The following is a 12,429-nucleotide window of genomic DNA, read 5'->3' as shown; positions in this document are numbered from 1 at the left end:
GATTTTACAACATATTTGTAAAACTTCAAAGGATGTTGGTCAATATTCCAAAAAATATAAAAATCTTATTTTTGAGAGAAATCATCTATTATTCACTATTAATGTTTGGATATAGAAATCCCAAAGGGATGAATATCTAAACTATTATTAGAAATAACTTGTTATTCTTCATTGTTAATATTTGAATAAAGAAGCCCTCAGTGATAAATATCCAAAATAATTTTCTAGAAATAATAAGTCACCACACATTCTTGAAAGAAGTCTTGATTATAATCGAGAACACTTCAATTTTTTTTTTACTTCATGTTTTACAAGCCATGAGAGTTTGAAACACCGAGGTAAAAATAGGCTTTTAAAGCGCCCTGAATTTCTTTAGATTTCTAAATTTTTGTCTCTCTTCATTGTGATTTACGAGTCGCAAAACTCTTGAAAAATACTAAGGGGAAAATGAGCTTTTAAAGCACATGTAATCTCTTTAGATTTCTATCTTAATGAATTTAGTTTGAATCAAATCGAGAAAAAACTGTTGGGATTAGAAAACATCAACATCATAGCAATTATAAAGCAAACTAAACACTAAGCAACTTACTTTAGATAAGGCATATTATGGGTGCTAATAACTTCCCTTTACGCAACCAGTCATTTGCCTTAGAATCTCTAAAATACCAGGTAGAGTTTCTAATGATAAAAATACTAGGTGGCGACTCTAAAGAATCAATCAAGCAAAAACAAACAAAAAAAATCACCATCGAACACCGGGTGGGGGACGTGCGACAAGAGAGAAGAAGGGTTACCTGGCGTGGAGGAGGCAGTACCTTGCTGGTCGGACTGCTATGCTGGCAATGCTATGGTGGAGGTCGGTGGCACTGACGTTGCTTACTGACGACAACTCCAGGCAATGGTGTTACTGTTTCAAGCAACAGAGAAAGATGCTCTTGCTCTTCCCTTCTCCTCCATTTTCTTTCCTCTTTTTTTGCTACGTTTCCTTTTCCTTTTGTTCTTATTTAGATGTGTTTTTCAAATCCCGCTCCTCTTCATGTGTTAGTATCGTTTTTCCTTAACTCTCACGGCCCCTCTCTTTTATCTTTCACAGTTCCTCTTGGTCTATTGTCTCTCCCTTTCAGTTTGTTTTCCTTTTCCACTAACCCTCAACAGTCCCCCTCCTTTATCTCTCACACTCTCTCTTCCCTATTTACGACTTTCCCCATTTTTTTATCCCTTTCCTTTTTGTTCGTTTCTTTCTCTTCTCTCTATTTCCTCTTTTCTCTCTCATCCCTTGCGTTCTGGCATGGAGTCTTTATTTATAGGGCCAAGGGAGCAGGGGCTCTTTATTGCTGTGCATGTGGAGTAGGGTAACGCCGAGTTGGTTCGAAGGCACGACGCCCCTAATTTCTCATCATCAAGGTGTGTAGGGCTTCAGGCTTTTGCAGGACATGCAACACATAGGATTTAGTGAAGAAAGAAGAAGTAAGACTACCTACCTTTCCTTCCTGCATGTCCAAAGAAAGGAGAAAGAGCAACAATGTCGCTTAAAACGACATTGTTCTGCTCTTTTTTCATGAAATGACATCGTTTTATACAAAATACGGTGCCAGCATATTCATTTCTAAATCAGTCCTTAATTTATCCTTTATTTTTTTAAGTCCTCAAAATATAATTTTGTTTTTAAGAATTATTTCAATTGCATCCCTGTTAATTTCAATCACCACCCCTATAGTTGGCCACCTTTTTCATTTTAGTCCTTGGTTTTGAATTTGTATATTTTGACCCTTAATTGATTAATAATCTTAAAATTTCTTCAATTTGGTCCCCGATTCGATCAATTAAAACTCTTTTATTTACGTGCCTCTTCCAATTTGATCCTTGGTTTCAGATTTTCTTAATTAAGTCTCTATTTGACCATTAAACTTCAATATTTATGCAATTAAGCCTCTGATTAAACCAAATCAACTCTTAAAAATTATAATTTAGCCCCAAAACTTTAATTTCTTCTAATTAAAACCCAAAGTGACTTAAAAATCAAATTTTCTTGCAATCCCTTCAATAAAATCCAATTGAGTCCATAAACATTCAATTTTGGACTTTTCTTCTCAAATTGAATTTTCTTTTCCAAAAAGGTTTTCATCATTCAAGAATATACTGTCAAATTAATATTTATATTTTTATCCTTCTTAATCAATTTTTCTGACCATTTTCTGAGCACACTAACCTTTTATTATTTTTTCTAATTTCTTCTGGTGATATATTTTTATTTTTATTTTTATTTTATTTTATTTATTATTTTTTATTTTTATACGGAATTCAAAAATAGATTAGAACAACAATGAAGAAGTGAGGTTTGGCATCCAGTAGAGAGACTGTCAGGCATGTCAAGATAAAGAGACGCACCCTTCATCATTTCCCCGTATCTCAAAATAAGGTTATCTCAATTTAAAATAATATAATTTTTTTATATGCATGTGATTTGAACGAACCGTGGCCTTGAAAATACGTGTCATCAAGTTTGAACTATCTATCCATCTTGTTTCCTGATGTAATGTGCCTTATGAACTAGTTATGGAGGAGCATTTCTTTTATACCTGAATAAGGTAGGTCCCTGAGTACTTTAGACATGGTGGCTCCTTATTAAATATTTAGTTATTATGTTAAAAAATAAAACGCCACCTTAACTTGTGTAAAGGTGTCTCGATCTTTTTATTCAGGCTATATTATTCTTAAATGCTAGTTTTAAAATCGTTGAATTCAAGGAAGGACAATTCTTGTGTCGAATAGAAAATGAAGAATATGTTGTGATTTAAGTAAAGTTGTTCTCTAATTAATTATAATTAAAGAGTTTTATTTCGGTAAGATTATTTGGTGGATATTTCATTGAGATTAGACTTTTTTCCACTGGGAATTATCATAAAGCTCTCACATGGATATTTTCATAAAAATTTTAATATTGTATTTTACATAGCACAAGTAAAACAAACTAATACATTTCACTATACATGTATCGGAAGAAAGAATTGATGAATAATATAATAATCTATTTTAGACCATTTAAAAAATTCAAAAAAAATATATTTTCAAGTGGAAAAAATCTTAGCATAGATTCATCAAATAGTGAAAAATCTTAAGAGAAAATATATAATCCAGTACATTATATCTTGATGTACTGTGAATGACTAATGACTAGAATGATATACCTAGCTGTTTTAATTATTTCTATAACATAACAAGCATCTAATAATAGAAAAGAAAAGAAAAAATTCCCCTAATGAAAGAGACTAGACCACACCAAAACCAAAACCCTGACTACAAACCACCAAAAACCAAAATGAAAACAAGCACAACTCATGAGTTTATAAAAGAATAGGGCTTAAGGCTCAACGCTGCTCAAATACATAATATTAAAAAATATCACTTCTAGTATAATAGTATTTGAGCTGGCTATCCAATACCCCTAATATTGCAAGTCCTATTTGCTCTCTGACAATACCCTTTATCGCTTCCAACAATATCTGGATCACCATCTCTCAAAGCAAATCATTATTTTCAAATTTTGCATGAATTGCCTAGTAAATAAAATCATGTTGTATTTCCCGTGAACATGTAAGAACATGTTTCTATAAATATTCTGGGATTTAATAACTGATTTATTAAAGCCTTAAGAATTTTAATATGTGGTTAGTTGATTTTAATTGCGATTAACTGTGTGTGTATTTTGCAAAGAAAATATAAAAAATGTTTTTTATGTGTTGCATACGACCAATAACCTAACATATTTTGAATGTTATTTTTTGGAAGTTTTGAAAATGTGTTTTTGCATGGATCTCTTAAAGATAAGAATTATTTTTTTGTATTTTTTGGATTTTACAACATATTTGTAAAACTTCAAAGGATGTTGGTCAATATTCCAAAAAATATAAAAATCTTATTTTTGAGAGAAATCATCTATTATTCACTATTAATGTTTGGATATAGAAATCCCAAAGGGATGAATATCTAAACTATTATTAGAAATAACTTGTTATTCTTCATTGTTAATATTTGAATAAAGAAGCCCTCAGTGATAAATATCCAAAATAATTTTCTAGAAATAATAAGTCACCACACATTTTTGAAAGAAGCCTTGATTATAATCGAGAACACTTCAATTTTTTTTACTTCATGTTTTACAAGCCATGAGAGTTTGAAACACCGAGGTAAAAATAGGCTTTTAAAGCGCCCTGAATTTCTTTAGATTTCTAAATTTTTGTCTCTCTTCATTGTGATTTACGAGTCGCAAAACTCTTGAAAAATACTAAGGGGAAAATGAGCTTTTAAAGCACATGTAATCTCCTTAGATTTCTATCTTAATGAATTTAGTTTGAATCAAACCTAAAAAAACTATTGCGATTAGAAAATATTAACATCATAGCAATTATAAAGCAAACCAAACACCAAGCAACTTACTTTAGATAAGGCATATTATGGGTGCTAATAACTTCCCTTTACGCAACCAGTCATTTGCCTTAGAATCTCTAAAATACCAGGTAGAGTTTCTAATGATAAAAATACTAGGTGGCGACTCTAAAGAATCAATCAAGCAAAAACAAACAAAAAAAATCACCATCGAACACCGGGTGGGGGACGTGCGACAAGAGAGAAGAAGGGTTACCTGGCGTGGAGGAGGCAGTACCTTGCTGGTCGGACTGCTATGCTGGCAATGCTATGGTGGAGGTCGGTGGCGGTGACATTGCTTACTGACGACGACTCCAAGCAATGGTGTTACTGTTTCAAGCAACAGAGAAAGATGCTCTTGCTCTTCCCTTCTCCTCCATTTTCTTTCCTCTTTTTTTGCTACGTTTCCTTTTCCTTTTGTTCTTATTTAGATGTGTTTTTCAAATCCCGCTCCTCTTCATGTGTTAGTATCGTTTTTCCTTAACTCTCACGGCCCCTCTCTTTTATCTTTCACAGTTCCTCTTGGTCTATTGTCTCTCCCTTTCAGTTTGTTTTCCTTTTCCACTAACCCTCAACAGTCCCCCTCCTTTATCTCTCACACTCTCTCTTCCCTATTTACGACTTTCCCCATTTTTTTATCCCTTTCCTTTTTGTTCGTTTCTTTCTCTTCTCTCTATTTCCTCTTTTCTCTCTCATCCCTTGCGTTCTGGCATGGAGTCTTTATTTATAGGGCCAAGGGAGCAGGGGCTCTTTATTGCTGTGCATGTGGAGTAGGGTAACGCCGAGTTGGTTCGAAGGCACGACGCCCCTAATTTCTCATCATCAAGGTGTGTAGGGCTTCAGGCTTTTGCAGGACATGCAACACATAGGATTTAGTGAAGAAAGAAGAAGTAAGACTACCTACCTTTCCTTCCTGCATGTCCAAAGAAAGGAGAAAGAGCAACAATGTCGCTTAAAACGACATTGTTCTGCTCTTTTTTCATGAAATGACATCGTTTTATACAAAATACGGTGCCAGCATATTCATTTCTAAATCAGTCCTTAATTTATCCTTTATTTTTTTAAGTCCTCAAAATATAATTTTGTTTTTAAGAATTATTTCAATTGCATCCCTGTTAATTTCAATCACCACCCCTATAGTTGGCCACCTTTTTCATTTTAGTCCTTGGTTTTGAATTTGTATATTTTGACCCTTAATTGATTAATAATCTTAAAATTTCTTCAATTTGGTCCCCGATTCGATCAATTAAAACTCTTTTATTTACGTGCCTCTTCCAATTTGATCCTTGGTTTCAGATTTTCTTAATTAAGTCTCTATTTGACCATTAAACTTCAATATTTATGCAATTAAGCCTCTGATTAAACCAAATCAACTCTTAAAAATTATAATTTAGCCCCAAAACTTTAATTTCTTCTAATTAAAACCCAAAGTGACTTAAAAATCAAATTTTCTTGCAATCCCTTCAATAAAATCCAATTAAGTCCATAAACATTTAATTTTAGACTTTTCTTCTCAAATTGAATTTTCTTTTCCAAAAAGGTTTTCATCATTCAAGAATATACTGTCAAATTAATATTTATATTTTTATCCTTCTTAATCAATTTTTCTGACCATTTTCTGAGCACACTAACCTTTTATTATTTTTTCTAATTTCTTCTGGTGATATATTTTTATTTTTATTTTTATTTTATTTTATTTATTATTTTTTATTTTTATACGGAATTCAAAAATAGATTAGAACAACAATGAAGAAGTGAGGTTTGGCATCCAGTAGAGAGACTGTCAGGCATGTCAAGATAAAGAGACGCACCCTTCATCATTTCCCCGTATCTCAAAATAAGGTTATCTCAATTTAAAATAATATAATTTTTTTATATGCATGTGATTTGAACGAACCGTGGCCTTGAAAATACGTGTCATCAAGTTTGAACTATCTATCCATCTTGTTTCCTGATGTAATGTGCCTTATGAACTAGTTATGGAGGAGCATTTCTTTTATACCTGAATAAGGTAGGTCCCTGAGTACTTTAGACATGGTGGCTCCTTATTAAATATTTAGTTATTATGTTAAAAAATAAAACGCCACCTTAACTTGTGTAAAGGTGTCTCGATCTTTTTATTCAGGCTATATTATTCTTAAATGCTAGTTTTAAAATCGTTGAATTCAAGGAAGGACAATTCTTGTGTCGAATAGAAAATGAAGAATATGTTGTGATTTAAGTAAAGTTGTTCTCTAATTAATTATAATTAAAGAGTTTTATTTCGGTAAGATTATTTGGTGGATATTTCATTGAGATTAGACTTTTTTCCACTGGGAATTATCATAAAGCTCTCACATGGATATTTTCATAAAAATTTTAATATTGTATTTTACATAGCACAAGTAAAACAAACTAATACATTTCACTATACATGTATCGGAAGAAAGAATTGATGAATAATATAATAATCTATTTTAGACCATTTAAAAAATTCACCTAAATTAATCTAGTAAAATCGAGATTTTAAATAAACTAATCAATTGTTTGATATAATCAAATAAAACAAATAACCATTTATTTATTAATGATAAACACATAAAATTTTTAAAAGAATTAAACCAATCAACTTATTGACTTTACTAATTTGAATTAGTCAATAGTTTGAGTTGTTAGAAGGACTATATCGACTATAAATAACTAATTTTTATTAAATATATATATATATATATATATATATATTATAATTGCAAAATCAAAAATGAATTTTGAATATATATTATATAGAAGTTATTATAAGTGCAAAGACACTATAGAATATCAAGCATTGATTATACTCCCATTTATATAATCACACCTTCATGATTTAGCACAAAAATATATATTTTTATTTTCTTTACACTTAAACACTTTCTAATCCTATAAATGTTATCTTATGATAAATTGAGGTACTAAAAATTTTAATTATAATATTTACTCTATTAAAAAAATAAATTACGATAACAAAAATTACATTTATAAACTTTTAAAATTTAGGTAAAAATTCTTGGAATATGTAAAATTATTTTACCAAGAAAAAATCTTGAAAAAAATATATTTTCAAGTGGAAAAAATCTTAGCATAGATTCATCAAATAGTGAAAAATCTTAAGAGAAAATATATAATCCAGTACATTATATCTTGATGTACTGTGAATGACTAATGACTAGAATGATATACCTAGCTGTTTTAATTATTTCTATAACATAACAAGCATCTAATAATAGAAAAGAAAAGAAAAAATTCCCCTAATGAAAGAGACTAGACCACACCAAAACCAAAACCCTGACTACAAACCACCAAAAACCAAAATGAAAACAAGCACAACTCATGAGTTTATAAAAGAATAGGGCTTAAGGCTCAACGCTGCTCAAATACATAATATTAAAAAATATCACTTCTAGTATAATAGTATTGGGGCTGGTTATCCAATACCCCTAATATAGCAAGTCCTATTTGCTCTCTGACAATACCCTTTATCGCTTCCAACAATATCTGGATCACCATCTCTCAAAGCAAATCATTATTTTCAAATTTTGCATGAATTGCCTAGGAGCCTAGCACTGATGTTCATCATGGGTGCCTAATAGTAATAGCACTTAAACTTCCTTCGCCAAACCACGTGCATTGTTGGAAGTATCCACTGAAAAAGACCACCAAACACCATCACGACACACTTAACCATGTGATACTCACAACTACAGCATCATCAAATATAATGCCTTTTGGAACTAAGCTAGAATTCCCTCCACAAATTTAGAATCAATACTTCGTTAGAGAAACTATCCCATATGAAATAAATACAAAGATATAAAATAATATAAAAAGTTGAGAATAAATCATTTATCATAATCATAAACCTTTTAGTCTTTTTAATGTATTTGAGTTCCATCGTTTTAAATTGATAATTGAGTATGTGTTCCATCCAAAAAAGTTAGTCTTGTGATGGGCGATCCCGTCTTAAACATGTTATGTTACTTTATGTTCTTGTATTTATTTCGATGGTTTTTATAACACTTATCTTTACTTGCAAGCCTGTCATTTAGAATTATGAAATAGCTTGAGTTCAATGATTTTTGCTCCGTTGGATCTCTTTGAAATCCTGATATCACATAAAAAAAACTATCTTAAACTAAAAGTTTAAATTGTTGTGAGATCCTAGGAATAATTTTATGTTAACTCTAACAAGAGTATTCTTAGGCCATGTTTGTTTCCCGGAAAGCAGTTTTCGGGAAACCACTTTCCAAACTTTCCTGTATTTGTTTGTCATTAGGAAAGTTGGTCAACGGAAAGCACTTTCCGGTCAACAAAAAATACTTTCCGGTCAACGGAAAACACTTTCTGGTTCACGAAAGTATTTTTTAGTAAAAAACAAAATTGGTTTGATTTTCAGGAAAGTGTTTTCCTTTTAGCTGTGTTTGCTTTCTGGAAAGTGGTTTCCGGGAAAACACTTTCCAAACTTTTTTGTGTTTGTTTTTCAGAAAGTGATTTCTGGAAAATCACTTTCCAAACTTTCTTATGTTTGTTTGCTGTTAGGAAAGTTGGTAAACATAAAACACTTTCCAGTCAAAGGAAAATTTAACTTGATTTTCAGGAAAATGTTTTCCTGAAAAATTTGGGAGGAAAACACTTTCCGGAAGTTGTGAAAAGTTTAGAAATGTCATTATTTGCTGATTATATCAAATTTGATCATCAAATTTTTGATTGCTATATATATATTTTGTTTTGAATATTTATTTTTCAATTTCATTTCTTAAAATTTAATTTTTATATTTACTTTGGTCCTTATTTTTATAATTGTTATTTGCTTTTCTCCTATTATTTTTTTCTTGAAATTTTTTTCTATCAAATTTGGTCCTCATTCTTTTGATTGTTATTTATTTTATTTAAAATACTTTATGAAATGTTAATTATTATTATTTTAATTTCTTCATCTTTTTTTTTAATTTGATCTTTATTATTTTGATTATTATTTATTTTATTTGAGATAATTTATGAAATTATTTTTTTTCAATTTTATTATTATTAAACTTTTTAATTTGTAAGATTTATTCCTTATTATTTTAATAAACTTGAGAAAAATAAAATATTAATAAATTATTTTCCAGTTCATTTTCCATAACATAACCAAACACTGGAAAATGTTTTCCAGTTCATTTTCCATAACACTGTCAAACATCGAAAAATACTTTACTTTTAAGGAATTCATTTTTCTCAGAATTCACTTTCTCTGGAATTCACTTTCTTAAAGGAAACAACTTTCCTGCAAACAAACGGGGCTTTAGACTAGCTTCAAAGTTAACTGAGACTAAATCCTCGTCCTGAATAATTTTAAGGATGCATTTTTTATATTAGTTTGGTAAATTCATAAGAATATCTTCTAGATAAACATTTTTCATGTTAGTTCATGAGCAGCAGTTCCATATTAAAAGAAAGCCAGAAACAGAATTCAAGCTAGTGGTCTGGACTCTTGTGCTTGTTATTTTAATGGATTTCATCAATATCTACAAATCCTTTCGAGTTTAATGCTTGAATTTCACTTATATCCCTCAGATGGGAAAATTATCAATATGCCTCACTTAATGATGCATGGAAAATGCACAAATTTTTTTTTTTGGGTGTGGGTAATTAACCATCAATAGATTTAAAAGCGGCAAGGTTCCTCTTCAAATATATGTTATGAAAAGTACAATAATCCCATTAGTGAATGAGGTCTGCCACTCTTCATATTCAGTTTTATTACAGAAAAAGAACTAATAATCAAAAAACAAATTATTAATTTTTCAATAGGAAAACACTTACTAGTCGCTTTGAAAGGACCTCCACAACAGTATTTTGTTTATCATGCTTCTCCTTCAGCAGAACAATTGTTTTGCTAAGTCGCTTCATCTCTTGTTCTCGAGATTGCAAAGTTTGTCTAGTCCGAACTGCTTCAGTTTTAAAGGAGGCATTCTCTACTTTTAATCGATCGTTTTCTTTCCTTAGCAGTTCCAAGTTTCTCTCGGTCTCCATTTTGTTTCTCTACAAGTGAAAGTTTCTCAGTTCTTTTGCCTTAATGAACCTGAACGAAAAATGAAAAGATCCAGTTTTCTACTCAAAGAGCAATGTTTCAAGTGAACGAAGAATTGCTCATCATCTCATTAAGGTTTTTAGGGGAAATCATTAAACTGAAACTATTTTTTATATATTTTTCCATTAACATGATGCTTCAAGTACACGATTATGATTATTCAAATTACCCATCCACGTTTTCCTTAAATTCATTTTCGCATAAAGACCATGATTTTTATCTAAGTTTAAGTGCAGAGCCTAAAAGGCTCACCTGTATAGGGGCGATTATTTGTCCTAACTAGCATTTTTGGTTGATAATTCTTCTGTAATTTAATAATTAAAATGGATGTAAACATGTATTGACTAAGATATAAACCTTAATCAATAGCCCTACATCTGCACATTACAAAAAAAAAAAAAAAAAGAATAGGCAGCAAAGCCCCATCCAGTGATAATATAATAGGGGAACGCAATCCTCCACTGATGGTAGTTAAGTTCCGTTGAACCTACTCATGAATAAAAAAAAGGCACCTCAATCGTAGCAACACCCTCCTCTTAAGGGTGATGTTGCACATTAGACTACCTAAAGGAGGCCAACCCGAACAAAACATATATGTAAATCAAAACGAGGTAGCCATAATTTTAGTGATTGAGATTTCTATATGAATTTCTCTACAACTTTTTTCAATTTGGAAGTATTATTCTCACTTCAATTATTTTTTTTATTATACTACCATAACCTTTTTTAGCATGTTTCTTTACAAGTCCATAAATTTAAAATATTAACAATTTGCACCCACAATCAAATTAGAATTTAAGCACATTTAAAAGGGGAGCATATCTATTTAACATATATATACATATATATATATATATATATATAAAGGAGAGGTTGGAGCTTTAAATTCTTTAAAAGAGAGAGGAGACAATAGTTTCAATTGAGCTACGAGTTCATTGGAATAGGGTTTGGTACTACATATATGCATGTATATTTTCCATCGTTTTACATATTATTTAGACAAAATTTTCACGATACAAGAATTTTAAGAAAAAACAGGATTCATAATTAATTTGTCATTTGATAGATAAAAGGATAAATGTTGTGCTATTATTGGTTAAAAGACTTCTCAGTAGATAAATAAGATAATAGTTTGTCCATATGCATGGCAAATCGTAATTTAAATGTAAATATATGGTAGAGCTTATAAAAATGCTGATTTTTTCTTAAAAAAAAAAATCACAGAGAACCATCTTCATTGCTTTTCTTCTCACTTTCTCTACTGCTCTCAAGGCGGGCTTCTTTAAAACTTCTTGATCCTTTTCCATTGATCTTTTAATCCCTGAACAATGTTTACTCGCTCTAATTTTGATCATCTTGTTAGGATACTAGCATGCAAACCCGACAAGACAAAAGGTAAGGGACAAGATAAAATGAGAAATGACACACAAGAATTTACGTGGTTCACCCAATTTGGCTACGTCCACGGGCAAGTATAGAAGGATTTTACTAAGTAATGTGGGAATACAACTTCTCTCTAAAAATAGGAGAATAACAAAAATCTCTCTATTATTAGGAGAAAACACCTCACTTACTATCTCACAAATACCTCACAATTTTATAGGATTACTCTCTTCTCACCCTCTCTTCTTTCTCTCTTGTGGTGTATCTATAATGCTTGGATGCATTGCCTATTTATAGGTAAACATCCATGCAAAAGACAAGTGCAAGGTAGGTGACACCAAATTTATGCCTAACATTGTTGACAAAACATTGTTGACAACTTAGGGTGGTTTCACATTCTCCCACTTGAAGACTTTGATGATTTAATCAAGTCTTCACACTTGATCATTTGTGCTTCTTCTATCCATTCTATACTTGCCATCTTCATGCTGCTTACGTTTCTGCTAGACCGTAAGAGGATCTGCACCATATAT

General features: G+C 30.9%; 1 long non-coding RNA gene across 1 annotated transcript; it reads right to left on the bottom strand.

Moving 5' to 3' along the window:
- Window positions 1–3,316: 3,316 nt before the first annotated feature.
- Window positions 3,317–8,025, bottom strand: LOC105127197 (uncharacterized). The gene is made up of 2 exons (XR_842583.1): window positions 7,993–8,025; window positions 3,317–3,557 (listed from the first exon to the last, which is right to left on the bottom strand). It is a non-coding gene; the product is annotated as an uncharacterized LOC105127197 (long non-coding RNA).
- Between the last annotated feature and the right edge of the window lie 4,404 nt (window positions 8,026–12,429).

This window comes from Populus euphratica, unplaced genomic scaffold, assembly GCF_000495115.2.
Source record: "Populus euphratica unplaced genomic scaffold, PopEup_1.0 scaffold7.1, whole genome shotgun sequence".
NCBI lineage: Eukaryota > Viridiplantae > Streptophyta > Magnoliopsida > Malpighiales > Salicaceae > Populus > Populus euphratica.
The sequence above is the reverse complement of the archived record's forward strand: the minus strand, read 5'-3'. Positions and strand labels throughout refer to the sequence as shown.